The sequence below is a fragment of the Empidonax traillii genome, unplaced genomic scaffold (genome assembly GCF_003031625.1).
Source record: "Empidonax traillii isolate 1590-97213 ecotype Southwest subspecies unplaced genomic scaffold, ASM303162v1 scaffold319:size813200, whole genome shotgun sequence".
In the NCBI taxonomy this organism is placed as follows: domain Eukaryota; kingdom Metazoa; phylum Chordata; class Aves; order Passeriformes; family Tyrannidae; genus Empidonax; species Empidonax traillii.
In genome coordinates, this window is record NW_020955512.1 from 781,451 (window position 1) to 788,361 (window position 6,911).

Consider the following 6,911-nt stretch of genomic DNA (forward strand, 5'->3'; position numbering starts at 1 on the left):
TGAATGCTGCTATGCACTAAGGGGGCATTAAGTGTTAGTTTGGAGTTTCCCACGCTGCTGGTTAAGCTGGAGCAGCAGTTCTCAAATGGGGGTCCAGAGAGGGTCCTGAGGAGCTGTGGGAGCACTCGGGGTTCAGGTTCCCAAATGCCTGGGTGGGAGGGGCTGAAGGCTCAGCCAGGAACAGAGTCGAGACAAGGTACTGCCGAGGCTGGAGAGAAGAGACAGCAGAGCTCACATGTTCTTTTAACTGATACCTCTTCTGACGTGTCTTTCCCTGCAATGCATTCCCACTGCCCCACTGGAAGCTCCCAAGCACCTTTGTTTGCTCCACCAGGCCCCTTCAGAGCTCGCTGGAGGAGCAGCTGCTGCTGCCTGAGGGAGCCCAGAGCTGGGGGTCAGCAGAAGGAATGCCAGCATTTGGCAGCTCTGGCAGAAATCTCCAGGGGCCCTGCTTTGTCCCTCTGGCAGGAGATTTTGGCTTGGATGCTGCAGGCTCAGGCAGTGGGATTTTAGTGTCTCCCACCATCTTCCTTCTCAGAGTTTTTGTGGAACAAACGCGTTTCCCCAGTTCCTGATGCTCTTGGGAGCTGCCTGAGCTCGGAGGCAGCAGCACCTTCTTGGCCTTTGCTCCTCCATCACCTGTGCACGGATGTTCATGGATATATTTTGTACCTTCTGTGCCCTCCCTTTGGCAGCTCCACTCCCCTTGTGTACAGACCTGGATCCCTAAACTCTTGTGTAGGGAAAGAAGGGTATGTGTGCTGGTAGTTGTTGTGTATATTTGAATTGAATATGTGTATGTGTCTGCAAATAATGTATTTTGTATTTGATGCAAAGTAATGCATTCTATGTGATTGTATAAGGAGGTATTCGGGAGGACTGTAAAGTATTCCTGAAAAAAAAAGAGGAACTGACCTGAAGTTTGAGAACTGCTGCCCTAGATCAAAAGGAGTCAATGCACATACACTGGCTGAAAGGCAGGTTTGTGCCAGATTGTTATGTATAATATTTAACTGATGACTTTAAAGAGTAAATTGGGATTACAGAAAAATCTGTGCTTCATTTTCCTTTAATTAGACTATTGCTTTGTTTCCACTAACAGACTTTCTATCCTTATCTTCTGGAGATCAACAGTAGAATAATTGTTTTTAATTACAACTGTTTGAGCTTACTAATAGCAGATATTATCAATATTTTTATGAACCACTGAGGCTCCAAGTTAGGACAACCCATTGCTGTTACACTCTGGGATGTGGTGAGAGCCCTTGTCCAAATGTCACCAAAGGCTTGAGAGAAGGAATCGAGGCCTGGGTTTATTTTGGAGGGAAGTTGCTGAGCACTTTCTAATTTGTTTTTTTTTTTTTTTTTCTGTCTTCAGTTACTGTTGTAAAATAAACTTCTTAGCTGAAGGTCCAACACGTGGCAGTGTTCATCTGAAAGACGTTCCAGTGATGGAGGCAGCGTGTTCCCATTTGTAGCATTTCTGTAAGATAGACGGTGTAGCATATCTGTAACATACGTTCTAAAGGATACCTTCTGTTTTGATGAGCTAATTGAAGACTAAAGATACCTTAGATATTTAGCCTTTGGCTTTTGTCTCAAAGTTTTATTATTTTTATACTGGAAATTTCTCTGGCTAATTTTTAACCTGTCTGCTGATTGTACTGTTCTTAGGCGATGTAAAAAAGTAGGGCTAAGTAAGTGTGGTTTGATAATGGCTTGAGGCATCTTAGAAAACGTGGGCTTAGGAGTCTTCTTTAGACCTGCAGTTAATCAGTGTTACATGCATGAGATTTTCATGGCTGTTTTGATTTTGCTTTATTAGGCAGCTTTCAGGAGAGCTTCTCCAGCTTGTGTTGTGTGTCCAGCTCCCTGCCAGGCGCCAGGAGCTCAGAGCAGACCCCAGAAAGGCACAGCTGTTCCTGCTCTGGTGTGTGATGTTCCCTGTGGCTTTGGGAGAGCCACAGACAGTGAGCTGTGCTTTAACTATCCTTGAGTGCAGCACCTAAGAATGTGGGCCTTCTGCAGATTGGAAGTTTTTTCTCCCTCACTTATTTCGGTATTTAACTGGAACTTAAAAGCAGACACAGCTGTGCTGACCTGTACTGGTACAACCACACTCCTGTGGGAGTGTTTGCCAGCAGAGCTGTGTCAGTAAAATCAGTTTTTTAAAAAAAAAAAAAAAGGCACACTTGTACATGAAAATAGGCTGGAAAATTTCCAAGTGCAACTGAAGACTACTTCAGAAGCTTTTGAGTTTACTCAAAAAAGCAATGTAATACTTAGACTAATAGTCCTCCAGAACTATTTTACATACCAACCACTTGTTGCTGTTCAGATAGGTGAGGTTTTCCCAGGCTTATACTGCCATTTCCCATGGCTTTCCACACATTAGGCTGGACCTCCTTGCAAAAGAGGAAGTATTGCAGGTTTTAATTGACTGTTTTTTAGCACTTGCTCCCACTGGATGTATCTACAAGAAATCCTTTTAATTAGCTTAATTTCCTAGGGTTTTCCTTTCTGTATTCAGAATTCTGCTGTTGTGGGCTACATCTCACAGGAATCCCTGCAGTATTTCAGTTCCTCTGGGAAGCAGTGCAGGATGTTGTGGGATCTTTGCTCAGAAGGGAGGTGTTTTTGCATGGCTTTTTCCCTTCCTTTTTCCCCAGTAGTCCCCATCCTGCCCTACTCCTGAATGTGCAAACTGCAGCATTAGCTCAGGGCAAAAAACCCTTTGGCAGAGCACTGGGCTGAATGTGGCTGTCGGGATTTTATCCAGTAGAATTAGAATTATTACACTTGTCTCGGCTTCAGGGTTTGTTTGGGGTTTTAAAGAAATACACATGAATGAGCAAAATGGGTGTTCAGCCTCCCCCATCTGGCTCTCATCACTGAGCTCTGCAGCAGGAGTAGGAAACTCCAGTGAGGAAACTTGGCCACCTGCACTGACTTAGAGTGCCAGTTGTCCTGGATCACCAGAGAGTGTTTGAAGGGTTTTTAGACAGACAGCTTTGTAAGTCCCTTTTTTACCCATCATATTTTTTGCAGAAATGAAGTTGTTGACGAAGGGGAGAACCTTTGCTAGATTTTTGTCCATGAGATACCTTAAATGAAAGGTTTATGTCCTGCAGACATCCATTTCCTCATTTCTTTCCTGTGAAAATAAGTTAGCTAAAACTAATGCCTATTCCAGGTGACTGTTCTCATTTTAATATCCCAGTATCAGTGCAGGAACTTCCAGCTCAGCAGCTGAACAGAGTTCCTACCCACTGACAAATGTAGAGCTCTGAGTGATCAGAGAATTTGATGATATCTGTGTTGGGAGTCCTGGTTTTGCAAGTAATTAGACATCCACAGAAGTTATGACATGAGTAGCTGATTCTACTGAGACCATTCTAGTTCATTAAAACTAAGCATGTATAAAAGCCTGCAGGGTTATTTTCTCTCCAGTATTGCATAGAGATGTCCTGTTAGCATTTATTTAGAAATATAGTTGTTGTCATCATTAACCAGACTTCTTTCACTGATTGTTCCAGGCAGCAGATAATGACACTGCAGAAGAATCAATCTAGGATGCTTTTTTGAATGTCCACCTAAATTAGTTTGTTAGAGATGGAGACAAACTTAACGTTTCAGAGTATTTTGTTTTCAATACATTGTTTGATGCTGAATGGAACAGGTATGAGCAGAGCTATAAATGAGTCATTTCAACGTGAGGTGTTAGTTGCTCATAGTGAATTAATTTTCAAGTTATTCATGCTCAGAAGTTCCAAGTCGTGATTATGACTGGGAGTCAGTGTTGTCAACAGATTTCAAGTTAAAAAATGTTAAACTTCCAGTTTAATTGTTCAAAATAACTCTGGACAGCAAGGAGCTACAAAAATGAGATTTAAAGAGAGTTTTCCTCCAGAAGTGATTATAACTTGAGCACCATTGTACATTCATAGAACAGTGATCATAAATACTGTTGAAGTGCAATAAGTAACACTTGAGGAGCATTCTAATTGTGTTTTAAAAGCACTGTATTGGGTTGTTGGGAGGTTTGTAGTGTTGTTCCTAGTCCTAAATGAGGGTATCAGTGCTGATTATGGGATTAGGCTCCGAGCAGAGATGGAATGGATTCCTGAGGGATTCAGCTGTGGGTGAAGCCCAGGCAGCCTGTGGGGAGGCTCAGATTGGCCTCCACTGCCTCGCCAGGATGTTCCCATCCTCTGGCAGCCTTTGGCAAGGTCATTTTTGGAAAGAACAGTAAGAGATTCTGCACAATCAGCTCCTTTTTAGAGTAGTCTTTGTGTCACAGAGTGAGCAAACCAGTACTGATCAGGAAACCTGAGTGAAGATGAAGGGTTTTATCTCTGAGTGCCAAATACTCAGAGTTGAAAAGATGCAGAACATCATTAAAATCAGTGTTGATTTGTAAGACATACGAGGAAAGTACAGAAGTTCCTCATTAAGGGTTAACACTTCAGCTGCTCTTACCATTAATATCAAATAATCCGATAAGAATTAAAGGCTGTAAAGTATTTGAAATGTTTGCTTTGGCTGCAGGTTGTGGATTCCCTGTCAAAAAAAAAAAAAAAATAGAATTTTAAGAACTTCCAATGGCTCTAGGAGCACTGCAGCAGCTCTGGCAGTTCTGCCACGGTGGGGTAGATGGGGTTGAGGGAGCTTTAATTAGGGGTTGGGCAGCTGAACCACACTGATAAATAAAGCACCTCGACAGCCTCACCCAACTTGTTGCAGTTCCAGTTCTGGGTATGTTTGTGAATCAGAAGGGTGAGACTCGCCATGCAAAACACACCTGGAAATGGACTGGAAAATAACTTTGCCTTCACCTGGTGTTACATTAATTTTAAATGAGGAATTTCCCCCTGCCTGCCCAGTCTGTAGGAATCAGTTATTTTGTGATCTTCTCCAATGCCTGGTGCATTACTGTATTTGAGGTATTTTTGCTGGTTTTTAAACAGAATTAGGTTTTGTAAATATTTTGGCAGCCCCATTTCAGTGGGTGTCCAGTTTATAGAAAACCTGAAGAAATGCTGTGTCAAAGCCCTGTGCTTAGCCATGGTTTATCCTATAGCATCTCCAGCACTAACTGACAGCAACTGCAGTTTGAGAGAGCAGGGAGTGATTGCTCAAGGTTGTTTTTCCAGTTAACAATGTTTGTGCTTTCCCACTTCTAACGTGGAAGCAGAATTTCCTCCGAGTACGTTTTCCAGCATAAAAAAAAAAAAAAAATAAAAGAAATAATTTGTGGTGCCAAACACTTCAAAATATGTTGCTAAGTGTTGCCTCCTCTTCTTGCACTAGTTTTAAAATTCAGTTTTTGATCACTTACTGTCCTTTTGATGGCCTTTTTAACAGATTTTCCCCCCAAACCCACTTTCTACTCCTGAAAAATGCTCGTGTCCTTTTGAATATATCATGGAAACCTCCAAGGAATTTACCCCAGACTGTGGATGAAAGCAGCATTGTGTGGGGTGAAGTAATAAAAGACAATAATCAGACTCTTGATATGTTTCAGAAATGTAAGATTAATCTATGATTGAGATGTGATTGTGTATTCTTATGGAGTGAAATACTGGAATATTCTTTTATAAGAAAATTTAGCCCACATAGCGTTAGATCCTGCAATTAAATCTATCTCTATAATTGATATATAATAATGTAAATTATAGCCCAAAATTTAAATTTTAAAGTGGAAGAGCACACAGTGAATTATGTAAAAGTATGATCTTCACTTTGTGAATCGTTTTTAAGAAGCACTTTCCTATCACCACCTCGCATGTGAATGAATTTTAGATTCTCTCCTTTGTTATGATCTGTAGAAGTGAAATTTCTTTAATCTGTCTGTTAATGGGTAAATCCATCCTACAAATGCTGAAACAAAGCACCTTATACTATGCTGCTTAAAACTTGCTTGTAATTGCACCTTTTGTTATCTGCAGAGTTTTCTTAACGAGTGTTCTGGTGTGAAATCATCGTTCCCTGTGGGTCTGGGGGAATGATTAACCAACCTGCAGCATCGTTTAGTTTCTCTTTCAATACAACATTGTATTGTGAGTTCAGTGCTTCAGAAATAAATGCTACTTTCATTTGTCTGCTTTGGTTGTGTATCATTTATTTCTCCTCTACAAAATTAAACCAAGTCCTTTGCAGAACTGTAAGAATTTGGAGATTAGGAGTATTTTTGCTCCAAGCCTGATTAATTCTTTCCCTGCCATAGTCACTCTTCATATTTAACTATTTTAAAGTAATTTTGACTTCAAAATAAACTGTATTTTAATTTAAGCCATTCTTTAGCCCTGGGCATGTATTTATATATAGCAATTAACCTTGTTGCTTAGAGCTCTGACCGTGGTAATTTAATTTTTAATATGTACTTGTACATTACAGGAGCAGCAGCAAAGAAACAGCAAAGCTTCAGCACCTCTCCCGTGGCTGTGGAAGTTGCACATCTTGTACTGGTTTTGTGCCAGGTAAAGTTCCTATTTCTGTAGGATCTGTAGCTTTACATTAACTAAAAAAATGTATTTCTGGTTAAACAGACAACAACCCTCAACTTCAGTCAAGCTGACAAAAAGCCAGACGTTAACAAGAAAATGCACTTCAAAAAAAAAAAATCACGGAAGTTGTTTGAATTTTAGGTCAGCACCTGTAGTAGCTCCAACCTTGAAGACTTTATTGCATTTTGTACTGGTAAAACCTGAGATCATTCCACGTAAAGGAAATATAAAACTGTCACAAACACGAGGTTTAACAGAGAACTCGGCTTACGAAAGCAGTGGTCTCTGAAACGTATTTGAAGATGAATCCCCTGAACTGGCAGTGCACTGGGAGCGGTGTCCTGCACTCCAGTGCATCACCCACTGCAACACTGGACCGGTTTCCATGGAGTGCAGCTCTGGAGC